This window comes from Sapajus apella, unplaced genomic scaffold, assembly GCF_009761245.1.
Source record: "Sapajus apella isolate SASKATOON/1434 unplaced genomic scaffold, GSC_monkey_1.0 scaffold113, whole genome shotgun sequence".
Lineage (NCBI taxonomy): Eukaryota > Metazoa > Chordata > Mammalia > Primates > Cebidae > Sapajus > Sapajus apella.
In genome coordinates, this window is record NW_022437053.1 from 1,546,596 (window position 1) to 1,563,262 (window position 16,667).

General features: G+C 41.0%; 1 protein-coding gene across 2 annotated transcripts in view; it reads right to left on the bottom strand.

The window, feature by feature from the left end:
• Positions 1-16,667, bottom strand: part of OTUD7A (OTU deubiquitinase 7A) — a 293,684-nt gene that overhangs the window by 125,639 nt on the left and 151,378 nt on the right. For both annotated transcript variants that reach the window (XM_032259956.1, XM_032259957.1), the window contains exon 2: positions 10,188-10,309. The gene's annotated coding sequence lies outside the window, so the exon portion shown is untranslated. The remainder of the gene's footprint in view (positions 1-10,187; positions 10,310-16,667) is intronic.

The following is a 16,667-nucleotide window of genomic DNA, read 5'->3' on the forward strand; positions in this document are numbered from 1 at the left end:
AAGTCTCAGGATTTGGTGCCCTGTGTCCCAGCCGTGGCTAAAAGGAGCCAATGTACAGTTCAGGTTGTTGCTTCAGAGGGTACAAGCCCCAAACCATGGCAGCTTTCATGTGGTGCTGGGCCTGCAGGTGCACAGAAGTCAAGAACTGAAGTTTGGGAACCTCTGGCTAGATTTCAGAGGATGTAGGGAAATGCCTCGTAATCCAGGCAAAAGTTTGCTGTAGGGGCACAGCCCTCTTGAAGAGCCTCTGCTAAGGCAGTGCAGAAGGGAAATGTGGGATCAGAGCCCCTACACAGAGTCCACACTAAGGCACTGCTTAGTGAAACTGTGAGAAGGGCCACCATCTTCCATCCTCCAGACCCCAGAATGGTAGATCCACTGACAGCTTGCACTGTACACCTGGAAAAGTCACAGACACTCAACACAAGCCTGTGAAAGCAGCCAGGAGTGGGGCTACACCCTGCAAAGCCACAGGGATGGAGCTGCCCAAGGCCATGGAATCCCATCTGTTGCATCAGCATGACCTGGATGTGACATATGGAGTCAAAGGAGATCATTTTGGAACTTTAAGGTTTAAGATTACCCTGTTGGATTTTGGACTTGTATGGGCCTGCAGCCAATTTCTCCAACTTGGAACAGCTGTATTTACCCAATGCCTGTACCCCCAACTTTAGAGGCTCATAGGCAGAAGGGATTTGCCTTATCTCAGATGAAACTTTGGACTCGGACTTTGGGTTAATGCTGGAGTAAGTTAAGACTTTGGGGGACTGTTGGAAAAGCATGACTGTGTCTTGAAATGAGAGGACATGAGATTTGATTTGGGAGGGGCCAGGGGTGGAATTATGTGGTTTGGCTGTGTCCCCAGCCAAAATCTTATCTTGAATTGTAATCCCCATAATCCCCATGTATCAAGAGAGGGACCAGGTAGAGGTAATTGGATCATGGGGGTGGTTTCTCCCACAGTGTTCTCATGATAGTGAGTGAGTTCTCATGAGATATGATGCTTCTGTAAGTGCCTGGCATTTCCCCTGCTGCATTTCTCCTTCCTGCTGCCCTGTGAAGAATGTGCCTTGCTCCCCCTTCACCTTCCACCATGACTGTAAGTTTCCTGGGGATTCCTCAGCCATGCTGAACTGTGAGTCAATTGAGCCTCTTTCTTTTATAAATTACCCAATCTTGGGAAGCTCTTTATTGCAGTGTGAAAACAGACTAATATATTACCAAAATAAATTTGATAAAACTGATAATAGCAAAAACCAGATAATAAAGTTCTGTATGAAAAAAATCATAGATATTTTAAAGTTATATAACAGAACAGGAAATTTAGGAAAAAATATAAAAACAAGAAATTAGTATTCAATGGACCAATCAAAAAATCAACATATTATATGAATGTACAATTTATAGAAAACTCAAATGACTAGTCAACATATGAAAAAAGAATCAACCTTAGTTGTAATGAGAAACATACAAATAGAGAAGATAACCACTAATCACCCTCACCCATCCCCTCATGCATCGAATTGGCAAAAGAAAAAAAAAAGCCTGAAAACATCAATTCCTAGTAAAGTGAAATTGGTAGTTTTTAACACTGCTAATAGGGGTATAGTGGGCTAGTGGTGAGGTCGGCAGGGGGCATTTTTTTTAGAATCTAGAATAATTTTTAATATAGAATACCTATATCCTGTAACTCTACAGTTCTGCCTCTCAGTATCTTCCTGAGAGGACACTCTGCTTATGCGTACAAAGAAGCATGTCTAAGGATATTCCCTGTAGCATAGCTGAAAATATAAAAAAAGTTTGTCAATAAGAGATAGGCTAAATCAAGCCTATTGCATCAGTACATGAACTACACTACAGGTGTCAACATGAAAGCATCTTTAGGGCACATGAGAATATTAATGTATTATAGTGTGATTAAACAATACTAACAGGAAAAAGGTCTCATGGGCAGAAAACTGTCCAGAAGGAAAACTGGCTATGGCCATGAGGGCTTTCAGGAGCTCAGGACCTGGGAGGGAGGGAACAGGGCACTCATTTCTACTTTAAGCCCCACCCCCAACTCTTTGTCCCTCCTCACATAATAAGCAATACTTCAAGCATCATTTTCTACTGAAGCTATTAAATAAGATACAGGAAGTGATGGGGCCTGGGCTCCAGCATGGAAGCAGATGCAAGTAAGAGAAGAGCAGAAAGGTGCACTTTGGCTGGCAGGTGACATGATGGGGGCTGCAGAATCCATGGAGGCTGTGCTGGCACAAACCCAGGAGAAAGGTAGGTCTAGTTTTGAGTTGAAGTTTTGCCATTCTCTTCAAGTGTGGTCTTTAGGAAGTCACTAAACCCCTGTGAATTCACTTTTCTATCTATACACAGAGAAGCTATCATATATTTATTGGAAGTTTGTTAAGTTGAAATAAACCTAAATAAAAATATTATACATATCTGTCTATCTGCCTGCCTGTCTGTACACCTATCATCTATCTTCAATCTATATTCGATCTCTCCTTTTTTTGTTCCACCTACCTACCTACCTGTATATATTTTGATCTATATTTTTTCCTGTCTGTATTTAATCAGTTTTTCTCATTGTCAGTCTTTCTCTTTCCTGATTTTCTCTCTCTCCTGTTTGTCATATGTCTGTCTTACTATTATCTATGTAGATGTCTAACTATCCATGTTTCTGTCTTTCTTTCTGCCATCCTATTTCTACCTGTCTCCATCCATCCATCCATCCATCCACCCATTCATCCATCCATCCATCCATCCATCGATCCATCTATCCATCCATCCATCCACCCACCCACCCACCTATCTATGCATGTTTCTGGGTGTGTATGTATCTATCTGTCAGTATGTCTGTATGTCTTTGTGCTATCTCTCTCTCTCTTTCTCTCTCTCTCTCTCTCTCTCTGTATGCTAGAAACTCTGTTTTTCTGTCTGTCCATCTTCAAGGACCTCAATGTTTTTCAGCCTTTCTTGTCTGTATGTCTTTCAACCTATCTTGTTTGTCTGCATATCTATCCATATGCCTATGAATGTATCTATCTGATTATCTACAACCTGCCTGAATGTCTGTCTATATATCTCCCTCCCTCCTTTTCCTTTCTCCTTCTGCACCTTTCTGTCTATCTGACTCTGTTTCACTGTCCAATGACTAATTTCTTCCTGACCGTTTAACTTCTGCCTTCATGGTGCTTGACACAGAGCAGAGCTTCACTGACTGCTAATTTACTTCCCGCTTTTCAGTTCTTTTCACTCCTTCATTGCTCCATTCCTACAATCAGCTGCCATTAACCGGGCCATTGCTCTGTGTTATGTGCTAGGGATACAACCTAAAATCAGGCAGGGTCTCTGCCTTCTAAGAGTATTTGGGCTGCTGGCCTGAAAAGCAAATTAATGAGGCAGTTATATCACATGATGCTTAGAGCTATGAGAGACAAGATGGTGTCAGGCACAAAGGACGGGCACTGATGCTAGACTGAAGTGGAGGAGAGAGTGACAGAGGCTCTGAGGAAGTGACCTCTCATCTGAAAACCACAGAGGACTGGGGATTTTTCAAAGAAGTAGAAGGCTGAGCTCCATGTAATTGGGGAAGGGGTATGGACAATGGGTGCAGAACCAGGAAAAGAGGGAACAGGGTGCATGTGGACTTGGAGAACACAGCTAGGACACAATCAAAAATTCAAGTTAAGGAATTGACAAAATTAAGATGAGTGAGGCCAAAGTTGACCTAAATAGAGAGATGTACTATTTTTATGGATTGTAAGATATACCACAGTTAAGATGTCAAGTATAGTCACATTGATCTATAAATTCAATGCAATCCTAGTCAACATTCCAGCAGGTTTCTTCGTAAGCATAGAGAAGCTGATTCTAAATTTATATGGAAAGATAAAGAAACTAGATTAGCCAAAACAACACCGAAAAAGAAAAAAGTTAGAGGATTCATACACTTGATTTTAAGATGCATTTAAGATGCACCTCCTGTGGCCAAGACAGTGTAGTATTGGGACAGTAAAGGATAGACACATTTATTACTAAAATGAAAAACAGACAACTGATTTTTGACAAAGATACAAAGACAATCCAACAGAGAAAAGACAGACTTTTCAAAAAGATGATGCTAGAGCAAATGGATTTCTATAAAGTAAACTCGATCCACATCTTAAACCACATATAAAAATTAACTCTGAATGGATCATAAACTATGTGTGCCTGTATGCTTAGGTGTCCGTGTGTGAGCATGTGCATGCATATGCTTATGTGTGTGTGCGTGTCCATGTGAATGTGCATGTGTTTAATAGTGTGTTTGTATGTGTGTGTTTGTGAATTCTGTGTGCATGTTTATGTTGAGTGTGTGTGAATACATATGCATATTTGCATGAGCATGTGTGTGTGAATATATGTGCACATTTGCATAACTGTGTGACAGTCTAAGTATTAAAAAGGGAGATGGGGAAGGGTGTCTAAGGGACATTTAGAAAGAAATTCCAGTGGGCTGGTTGTTTATACTCGGAAGTCTCCAGCCCACTTAGGGTAAGTGAAACCAAGACAGTAGATGCAGTGGCTCTTTCCATTAAGAAAAAGGAATTTACATTTCACAAACACAGGAGAATTTCTGCTTTTGGGATTTCTTATTGGCTCATATTTGTTGACTGTTTACACATGTCAGTGACTGGTAAAATTTAGTATTTTATTTTAGAGTCTACAACTTTGCCCAAATAAACAAATAAACATAAAGGAAATAAATATCTGTCATCCTGTATGGCTTTGAACTTTAAAAACAGATAACGTTGAGACAGGTGGATTCTGAAGAACCCACCCAGCTTTGTATAAAACCCTGTCAACTTTATGACCTAATAGATTAATCTACTAATCGTTTCTTCTTTAGTTTCTTGGGTTTTCATTTTTAGTCAGTAGAAACACTTATAAAAATATAAATCCATGCAGGCATTCCAAAAAATCCTGGGGACAATTTATGCCTGGTCTCTGGTTCTCACTGCTTCAGTTTTGAAATGAGGATTGCAGTTCCTTTTTAAATATGGTTGTGGTGGTGATTACATAGCATAGTGCCTGGCACACAAAAAGTACCAAGAAAAGGATAGGTACCCCATAAATATATACACCTACTTAAACACCCACAGATATTTAAAAAAACTATAAGTTTGATTATGATTATTGTTATTTATTTATTTGCAATATATTCTTAGATTAATAACCTTATAAACCTAATAAAACCATCTGGAGTTCTATGCCTTCAGAAGATTTGCTTTTGGTACTTTTTATATCAAAAGAACATATAATTTTTAAAAGTTTGGTTCTGAATTGAAACCGATGACAATGAAGTCCAAGTTTACTGGATCAGCTGTTTGAGTCAGGAAAGAAACTGCATTCTTAAGCAGAAAATTTATTTGTCTACACTCCCCCAAGGAAAAAATGGTAAAACTAATTTCATTCCAACACTAAGCATTGGCTTAAGATCAAATAAGAAGCATTGCATCCCTGGATGATGTAGCCACAGCAAGTTTGAAGTAACTGATTTCAACAAAGAAAACTGTTTTGCTACTGACCAAGGATGGGGTATCTTTCTGAACTGCACATTGTCCCCACAAATAAGGTGCCTCTAGTTTTAAGTCTCCCTTATCAATGGCTAAGGATGCACTCACAGTTGCAGAGAAGAGGAACTCAGATGGAGAATAAAGAAAGGAAGATTAATAAAGAATAGGAAAGGGGGAATAGAGGAGGAGAAGAGAGATGAGAGAAGCAGGGAAAGATAAAAGACAGCTCTGCTAAGCACATATCTAAGTACAATCAACACTATACATTTCATAAATGCTGTATCTGTGACCTATTGCTGTGAAATAGTGACTCCCAAATTTATGGACTTAAACCAACACATATTCATAATCTCACCATTTCTGTGAGGCAGGAATCAGAGTGCAGTCTAGCTCAAGGTCTCTAACAAGGCTTCAACCAAAATGTGAGTTGAGCCTGCAGTCTCATCTCAAGACTCAAATGAGGAAGCATTCTCTTCCAAGCTTGCTCATGTGATCATTTGCAGAATTGTTTTTGACGGTTGTTAAACTAAGAACCTCAGTTCCTTGCCATGTGGGCCTTTCTATAGGTGAGATCATAAAATCAGAGTTGTTTCATCAGAGCAACCTCATAGAAGAGTCAGAGAGAGCCTGAGCAAGACAGAAGTTACCATGTTTGTATGCTGGTCTTGGAAATGACACCTGTCACTTCTGCTGTACTTTGTTTATTAACAGCAAGTCACCATGTCCAACCCACACCCAAGGGCAGGGGACAGCACAAGGATGTGATGTCAGGAGGCAGGAATGGTTGGGAGCTGTGTAAGAAGCTCCTACACAGGTCTTTGCAGTGTCTACACCAGAGCTCAAGTGCATTGTGCAGGCGAAAAAGCGGTACCTTCACACTGTGCTACATGACCACTCTCAACCTGTCAACCACCATATTTTAGCTGATTGTAATGGAAACACTGATTCTAAACTTGAAAAAGGGAAAAATGATTTCTGGAATCTGTGATATTCTTCTAGAATGCTAATAAGCCTGACTGATCCCACTCTGAAACTCTTGGGCAGTGTCACAAATGTTTATCTAATCATTCACAATTGGTTAAAGAGGGTTTATAGTCCTGTGAGGTTAGCCTGCACAGTCGATAGCTTACGACTTTTACTGCCTAGCAAACAAGTTAACTCTAAATTTGGCATTTTTTTTTATTGCTTTGTAGAGTTTTGCCTTAACTTAGCATCTCATGTCTTCATTTTTTTCCCAATTGGCTTTATAAATCCCAGTCACCAAATGCTTGTGGAGGCAAATTATTTATCTTTTTGCTGGTTCCCTTATTAATGAATTAAATAAAGCTTTGGAATAGGGTAACAGATGATTTTGCCTGAGAATCAAACTTTCGCATGCTCTAGGAGTAACCACGAGGTACACAGGGAATTCAGCAAAGCGCTGACCATGGATGCTAATAGACACTGGGTTCCTGGCTTTATTCTGATTGGCTGACCCACCTTCACACACTTATGGGCACAATGTCTGTGTGGATAGCAAGCCCCCAGGGGATTTGAGAACTACCCTGAGGGAGTATGCTCAAGCCTTTTGTAAATTTATACTTATGCCCTCTCATGGGGGACTATGTCTCTGTCCATGGCTCAGCATCAGGGCTTGGAAGAGGAAGCCCCAAAACCAAGTTCTGAGATGAGAGTTTCCTGGCTGGTGATGCAGAGGATAAGAGCAACACACACCGCCAGGCTGCTGCTGTGCAGGAGGAGGAAACAGGAAGAGAAGGAGACACAGGGAGGGCCTACCCAGGGCTATGGAGGAGGAGGCGGTTTTTCTCCCTAGTGTGGCCACGCCCCTACAAGCCTCCTGGGAGTGGGCCTCTCTGCAGGGGCCTCTCTGCCTTGGCTTCCAGCCATCTCCATTTGGTTCTCCAGCACCCAGGCCAGGAGTGTGGGGCTCACTCAAGACCAGATAGCTCAGGTTTCCAAGTGAACATACATTCCACAGGACGTGCTTTGGGAAACTGAAAAGAGGTAGCCCTGATATTTCCATCCACACACTCAAGTGCAACTCAGTGATTTCCTTGGTGCTGATGCAGAACCAGAGGTCTGATTTTCACCTGCATTTCACTTGTCCCATAACCTTTGTGTTTGCTCCTGGGAAAACAGAAAAGGCATAGTCTCATCCCCAAGGAGTGGATCCAGGGGATGAGGGGACAAGCAAGGATTCTTGGCATGCGAAGGAAAAAAGAGGGGTGGCAAGGCTTCAGGGAAGCCTGGGGCTGTGGCCCACCAGATGTGTCCTCTGGTCCTGGCAAACCCAGGCTGGCTGGGTTGATATCACCCCAGAAGGCAGGGGAACCCCACAGGACCATCCCCTCAAGCTCAGACTGACAAGAAGCCAACAGAAAGCATACCATCTGTATGCAGGATGCATAGCGGTCTTCTCTGTGAGCACCAGCTTTCATCTGCTTTTAAGAGTTGTGGGGAAGAAAATGAAGCAAGTAACCTTTTCAGAGGAAGTACTTTTAAGATATTAACATGTTTTCCAACAGCAATTTTTCTGAAAGCCTAATTCACATTCATGTGCAGCTTCTAAAACAACCTATATTTTCACAAACTGTTTTCTTGGTAAAATTTTCAAAACATTCTCAAGGAAGATGCGTTCTGTGGCAATGGGATGCCAATAGAACTAAAGGGACTTGATCTAAAAAGAAAAAAAAAAACATACACACACCCACGCACACACACACACACTTTTCAAATAAGAAGTCTGACTGGTTACTGGTGACTGAAAGGCAAACCTGATGAGAGACCAGGGCGGTGCAGGCCTAGTGAAGGGAGGCAGTTATGGGTGACCGAGAGTGTAAGGAGGAAGCAGAAGGGGGAGTTCATATGAGGGCAGCGTTTGCTGATGAATACTTCCTGGCATGGTGGTTTCATTCTCTATGCAACCTTTTAACTGCAGGGACACAGAGCATGGGGCCTCTGTGCTGTCATTCAGATTTATTAGCATTTTTGCTAAAGGTCTTATAAAAGATCTCAGGAATAAAAGCAGTGTCCCGTGGCTCTTGCCTGTCTTTCCTGTGTCTGATAATAATTAACAGCTATTGCTTAGCAAGGCCAGCCACAGGCTCCACCCTCTGCCATGTGCCTCCTGCAATGGTCACACCCAGTCTCATAATTGTAATCCTAAGGACACTGAAGGTTTGTGAGGAGAAATGTTTGCTCGCGGTCACCTGGTTGGTATGACAGAGACAAGATGCACACCTAGATGCTTATCTGGATGGTCTAACTTCAGAGTCCTCTTGACCACCTCAATATATGCTCCCTTGTGTGATGACCTCACAACCACAGAAAATGTGAAACATGAAGGACTATGTGACAAAGAAAGTCTGAGGTCCCAAACAACTACTGGGTAAAATATCATAATACAACATTCAAAGGATGCTAAGAGCACTGGATGGAAATTAGCCAGGTAAAAGAACACTCACAGGGCTTCAGACTTTGCTCCATTGCTTACTAGTGAAAGCCAAAGAATGTAAAAAGTGACTTTATAAAGGGAGCTCTTGCAGAAACAACCTTATCCCAGTGAAAACTTACCAGCATGTGCCATGGGGTGCCCACTGATGGGCTGGAAAGAGAAATGGAGGAAATGTCTATCTAAATCTAAGTAGGAGGAAATAATCAGGCAAGTCCAGGTTGTGCAGCACTCCATAAAACAAGTGGCTCAGAGTCTTCAGAGACATCAACATCACAAAAGAGAAAAACGAAAGCAGAGCTTTGGTTTAGATAAAAGGAGACATAACTGAACTCAGTGAGTGATACTTAATTGAACACCAGACAGGGGAAAACAGCTATGATGACTATTTGGGGGACAAGCAGGGGTATCTGGATAAGAACAACATATTTGGATAATACCACTTTATCAATATTAAATTTCACTGTGGTAATGGCACTATACTTTTGAAGAAGGCAGCTGTGTACTTACAAGATGATGCCAAAGCATGTCATGATGTCAGCAACTTACTTTCAAATGATTCAGACAAAAAGAATCAAACACATACAAACATATATTTATCATTTGTGAGTGTCTGTTTTTGTATTCTGGGTGAAGAATTAGGGGTGTTCACTGTTCTATTCCTTCAAGTTTTCTGCAGAATTAAAGCTTATAAAATAAAAAGTAGGTAAAAAGGCATACAAAAATATTTGTCTCAAGAGTCATAAAGCAAAAGAATGGCTTTGCTGTCAGCCAGATTAAAATTGTATTTTTGGATAAGAAGTAAAAGGAAACAGTAAAAATAAAAATAATTAGTGTGTTAAGATAATGGGACTATTTTTCTTTTGCTTATAATATTTTAAAAATCAATAATGGTTGCAACAGATGACAAATTTTGCACTGGTATCGATCAATTCACTTGTCAATCACTACAGTTGTTTTTTTTCCTTTTAAAGAACAATGCCTATTATTCCAATCTCAAATTCTAATGCAGTATGAAATACATCTCATGATTCTTTGTCAATTTACTTTACAGTTTATCTGGGCTTTATATCTGATTTCCAGGGAATCCACAGAACCACTACCAGCTCTGTTGTCAGAGGCGGTGACTGCACTTGCCCCTCTGTCCTGCCACGAGACCCCATGAACACAGGACTTACTTTTCAGACACCTGATTCTGGAGGTGTGTGACAGTCAGGCATGCAGGCCAATGCTGCATCGTCGCTGCTGGAAATGGCCCATTGTTGCCCAGTAGAAGGTGAGACCACAGTGCCTGAGAACTCTGGAAAAGACAATGAGAATCAAAGAGAATGTTCACACTTCATGGAAAGTGAAAATTAACAATTTAAGCTTTAGGAATTAATGTCTTATATTTTAAAAATTAAATATTAATATTTCAAATTTTAAAATTATTTTAAATATTTAACATGCATCTGAAATTGGCTGGTGAATCCCGCACCCCCTGAATCCCACTCCCAACACATGATCCCACCCTTTAATTTTTAAATGAACGTCCCATCAGGAGACAGATGAGGATCAAAATGGGGAAAATCTCATCTGTGCAGACTTAACAGATGTGAGGGTAGGCTCAGAGGCCCTATAAGCTGATGTGCGAGGGGACTGGACTATGCTCTCAGGGGGCCTCGAGAACTCAACTCTTGACTTCTGAGATTCTGGGAGAGAAGTTCTGGGGGTGTGATCTGTAGGGAACCTCAAAGTGAAGGGGCTGTTCATATTTCACACAGTGGAACCAGGTGCATCCCATCTGAACTGGGCATTCCGCAGGCATTCAGCAGATGCCGTACATTTTTATCTTTTTAGGTCATTTATTTTACCTAATAACTTATAGGCAAAATTTAATTTTTACTCAGTTTGAGTATCTGTCTTTTAATCAGGGAATTTAACCCATTCCTTCTCCTTTGGCAGGGTATGGGAGCAGGAGAGGGAGTGATTGGTATATTTGGACCTTTCACCATTATCTTGTGTTTTTGACCTGTCAAGTTTTCTCCTTTACTGTCTTTAACTGACTTGATTGTTCTTATTTTTTCTCTAATGTTTTAGAAATTATATGTCTTATTTTTCTTCTAGTATTTCCTTTACATTTATAACACGCATGTGCATGTTTATTTTTTCTAACTAAACTGAGTATTAAATAACATATACAACCTCTAATTTCCACGTAGGATAAGGCACTTAGTTCAATCTAACTCCAATCTTTTTCTTGGCTACCCGCTATATTTTGTTGAAATCATTGAAAATGTTGATTCGAAATTGCTTTCAATTTTTGTGTTTCTAATTTCTTAGAAATCATAATTCTTAACAACTGCTTTAAGCTTCATTGCTATATTATTACTTGTAACATGACTGTGTTTTAGTGTTTGCTAGTTGATCATGAATAATTTGCATACATCTCATTGCTCCTTTATTAATTTTTAATTTTACTAGAAGGCTTGAGTAGTTCCTTCAAAATGATTTTGCATAAATTTACTGAGTTCTTGAACAGAAATAGGAATATACCAAATGCAAAAGAATAGAATCAATAGCCAAGACAATCTTGAAAAAGAAGAACAAAGTTGGAGGTCTCACACATCTTGATTTCAAACGTACTATGAATTTATGGTAATCAAAGCGTATGGTGTGACCATAAAGACATATTAATAGTTCAGGTAGACTGGAAAGAAATCCTCAAATATATGGTTAAATCATTTTCCACAAGGGTGCCACATCTGGCCTCACAAAAATGGCCAGTGGTTTTCCACAAGACCACTCCATATGGAAAGCACAATCTTTTCAATAAATGGTGCTGGGAAAACTGCATATCCACATGCAAAATAATGAAGTTAGACTCTTACGTAATGTTGTATGCAAAAATTAAGTAAAACTGGATCAAAGACCTAAATGTAAGAGCTAAACCTATAAAACTCATAGAGGAAAATACTGGGAAAAGCTTTATGACACCGGATTTGACAATTCTTTCTTGGATATGACACCACCAAAAGAACAGGCAACCAAAAAAAAAAAAAAAAAAAAGATAAATTGGACCTTGTCAAAATAAAAAACTTTGTGTACCAAAGGTAGTATCAACAAAGTGAAAAGGCAACCAATGGAATGACAGAAAATATTTGCAAGTCACATATTTGATAAGGGATTAATATCATAACATATACAGAACAACTACAACTCAACAAGAAGATAACCTGAAAAAATGGAAAGACATCCCATGCTCATGGATTAGAATAATTAACATTGTTAAAATATCTATATTAACCAAAGTGCTCTACAGATTCACTGCAGTTCCTGTCAAAATACCAATGACATTCTTCAAAGAAATAGAAAAAAACCCTGAAATTCATATAAAACCACAAGAGACCTTGAATAGCTAAAGTCATCCTGGGCAAAAAGAACAAAGCTAAAGGCATCACACTACCTAATTTCAAAGAATACTACCAATTCATAGTAACCAAAAGAGCATGGTACTGGCATAAAAACAGACGCATCAACCAATGGAACAGAATAGAGAACCCACAAATAAATCCATACACTTACAGCCAACTCAGTTTCAACAAAGGTGGCAAGAACACACAGTGGGGAAAGGACAGTCTCTTTAATAAACAGTGCTGGGAAAACTGAATATCCACATGCAGCAGAATGAAACTAGATCCTCATCTTTCATCACATAATGAAATCAACTCAAAATGGATTCAAGGCTTAAATTTAAGACATAAAATTATGAAACTACCAGAAGAAAACATTGGGGAAACACTTCAGGACATCGGTTTGGGCAAAGATTTTTTTCATAAGACCTCAAAAAGACAACAATAGACAAATGGGATTATATCAAGGTAAAAAGCTTCTGCACAGCAAGGGAAACAATTAACTAAGTGAAGAGACAACCTAGAGAATGGGAGAAAATATCAGCAAACTTCTGTCTGACAAGGGATTAATAACCAGATTATATAAGAAGCTCAAACAACTCAATAGCAAAAAAACAAATGATCTGATTAGAAAATCGGCAAATGACCTGAATAGAGTTTCTCAAAAGAAGACATACGAACAGGCAACAGGCATATGAAAAAAACCTCAGTATCATTAATCACCAGAGAAATGCAAATTAAAACCACAATGAGATTCATCTCACTCTAGTTAGAATGGCTATTATAAAAAAGACAAAAAATAACAGATGCTGATGAGGATGTGGAGAAAGGGAAATGTAAATTAGAAATATCGTTATGGAAAACAATATGGAAGTTCCTCAGAAAACTAAAAATAGAATGACCATAGATCCAGGAATCCCACTGCTGAGTATATATTCAAAAGAAAGGAAATCAGGCTGGTGGGGAGGCTCATGCCTGTAATCCCAGCGCTTTGGGAGACTGAGGTGGGTGAATCACGAGGTCAGAAGTTCGAGAACAGCCTGGCCAAGATGGCGAAACCCTGTCTCTATTAAAAATACAAAAAATAGCCCAGTGCAGTGGTGGGTGCCTGTAATCCCAGCTACTTGGGAGACTAAGGCAGGAGAATCACTTGAACTCGGGAGGTGGAGGTTGCAGTGAGCTGAGATCGTGCCACTGCACTCTAGAATGGGAGACAGAGCAAGACTCTGTCTAAAAAAAAAGGAAATCAATATATTGAAGAGATGTCTGCACTCCCATGTTTGTTGTAGCACTGTCTACAATAGCCGAAATATGGATTGACCTGAGTGTCCAATGGAAGAATGGATAAAGTGTGGAATTCATGCAGAACAGAATATTACTCAATCATAAAAAGAACGGAATCTTGTCATTTGCAGCATCATGAATGGAACTGGATGTCATTATGTTAAGTAAAATAAGCCAGGCACAGAAAGACAAATATTACATGTTCTTACTCAAATGTGGGAGCAAAAAAGGTGGGTCTCACAGAGGTAGAGAGTAGAATAGTGTTTACCAGAGGCTGGGAAGGCAAGCGGGGAGAAAGAGAAGTTGACTAATGGGTACCAACATGCAATTAGATAGAAGAAATACATTCTTGTATTTGATAACATAGCAGGAAAATTATAGTTAACAATAAACTATTTCCTGTGTCCCTTTGTTTGTTCACATTTTTTCCCTCAGGAATTTTCAAAATTCCTGTTCTCTCCTGGCTCCACTCAAGACCCAGCTCAAATGCATGTTTGTCACGAAGCCTTTGATCCTAGACTCCCAGTGTCTAGGGACTTGTGACTCCTACTCCCAGTGGGCCCTGTGACTCCCACTGGGCCCTGTGACTACCAGTGTCTCCCACATTGGACATGGTCCCCTGCCCACTTCTGGGGTCTTCACAGATGTGCAGCTCCCTGGCTGAAAGAATGAAGGATGTTCCCCAACTAATGACCCTCAAACACTTGAATTGGGACAGACACCATTTCTGCTTCATCTCTTGGTGGGTGGCTTTATCTCTTAGTTTTCCTAAAAGCTTCAAGAGAAGAGTAAGTTTCTAGGAAATGGGCTTTAATTCACACAGAAGTCACTCGGTCTGTCTCTCAGGAAGGTGGAGGAGACATGCTCAGACCAGGTGTTCATCTCTGTCTCAGGCCTGCTGTAAGCGGTTTTGTTTGTGGTTCTCTAATGAAATAAAAACTTAAAGCATGTCCTGGCCAAATTTTCAGGAAATTTAAATTCAGGAGAAGTCTGTAACAACTTCTGGAAATAACGAGGAGAGTCTCTCTCTCTCCCTTTTTTTTTTTTTTGTCCTGTAAGGCACTGTAAGTCCAAAATATGTCCGTAATGAATTACGTAAAGATCTGGAAGGCTGAAGTGCTTCTCCAAATGCCAATACCTCTGGAGGGAAATGCAAGAAAATAGCCATGGGGAAAAATGAGTTCAGATCCGCAACAAAACAAAAGGGAGGAGGGTAAGGCAATCGGTTAAACTAAGGGTGGGATGAATGCTTCCTGAACATTTTAATCCTGGGGAAAACAGTGGTTTCTAAAATAAAATAGGCATTTTAGACCTGTTCCGGCTCTGAAAGGCAGAATGGGACTGGATTGGATGTGGTGATGCCAGGAAGACACACCCTTGTCAAGGCCTCCAGTGCCAACAGTGGGCCAGGGAGCGTGCTAATGCTCTGGACACACCATGTGTCTGGGGAGCTCTGGGTGAGGGCAGAGACCCAGATCTGTAAGGTGCACATGAAAACACAAAGAGGCTGCTCTAGCTGAATCCTCCTCTCCACACGCCCCCTTCGAGTCACTGAAGGCCAGTATACGGGAAACCCATCGGCGGAGCTTCCCCAGGTCTGGGATCAGCACCAGCCATGTCCCCTTCCTCTGTGGTCTAAGAAGCCACCACGACTGCTTTGTCTCTGCATCACCACGGGACTTGGGCTGGTCCAAGGGTCCTGGTGAAGATGAAAAGGGACCTCTGAAGACGCTCCAGGGACCCGAAGGAGCTCACTGCTGTAAGCTGACACTATTGTAAAGTCAAAATACAAGGCACTGAGAGGGGCTCAAGATGAAGGCAGGACCACAGGACCAGAGATGCTGCAGGACTGACTGCTGGGAAACAGCAGGTGCAAATGAGCAGCAACCACTCAGCAGAGTGCCAGGTGATGCTGGTGGCCCCGGAGTGGAGCTCAGAAGCCAGGACACTGCCTACACAGAGCCAGCGGAAGGGGCCAGCCCAGCGCAGGTGTGTGATGGGCCAACAGGCACTGGTGGCATGTTCTCTGGCCTCCCATCGCTGGAGGCCTCCTCCCTCAGGCTACCTGGATCCTGGGCTCTTGCTGCTCTCCTTGTCCCCCACTCCTACCTAGGTTTTGCTGTCTTCTTTCATTAGGTCCTCCCTTTCCCTGTCATAACGCCCCTCCACCCTTCACAAGCCCAGATCCCCTCAAGGCCCACTTACCCCAGGAAACTTTTGCTTATCATTCAATCAGAAAACTTTTTGGTAATACCAGTTTACTTTATTATTATCTACTCTCTCAGCAAGTTTCAAGAATTTTTAAGGCTATATTGTCACAATAGTTACCATGTTATAATAGTCACCATACATCTCTTGATCTTCTTTCTCCTGCACAACTAAAATTTGTATCCTTTGACCAACATCTCCTCAACCCACCCCACGTCCCCCAGCACCTGGCCAATACCGTTCTGCTCTCTGCTTCTGTGGGTTCACCTTTTTTCAGATTCCACAGATAAGTGAGATCATGCAATATTTGTCTTTCTGTGCCTGGCTTATTTCACTTAACATGATGCCCTCCAGGTTCATTGTTGCCAGAAGTGAAGGGATTTCATTCTTTTTATGACCGAATATTATCCATTGTGTATTTATACCACGCTTTACATTTTCTTTATCCATTCTTCTTTTGATGAACACAGGTTGATTCCATGTGTTGGCTATAGTGAATAGTGCTGAGGTGAGCATGAGAGTGCAGGTATCTGTCTGACATACTGATTCCATTTCCTTTGACTATATGCCAGCAGTGGGATTGCTGGATCACATGGTAGTTCTATTTTTAATTTTTTAAGGAACGGCCATACTTTTTCTGTAATGGCTGCACTAATTTACATTCCTACCAACAATGCACTAGTGTTCTCTTTTCTTCACCCTCTCCCCACCATGTACCTCTTCTCCTGTTGATAATAGTCATCCAAACAGCTATGAGGTGACTGATACTTCACT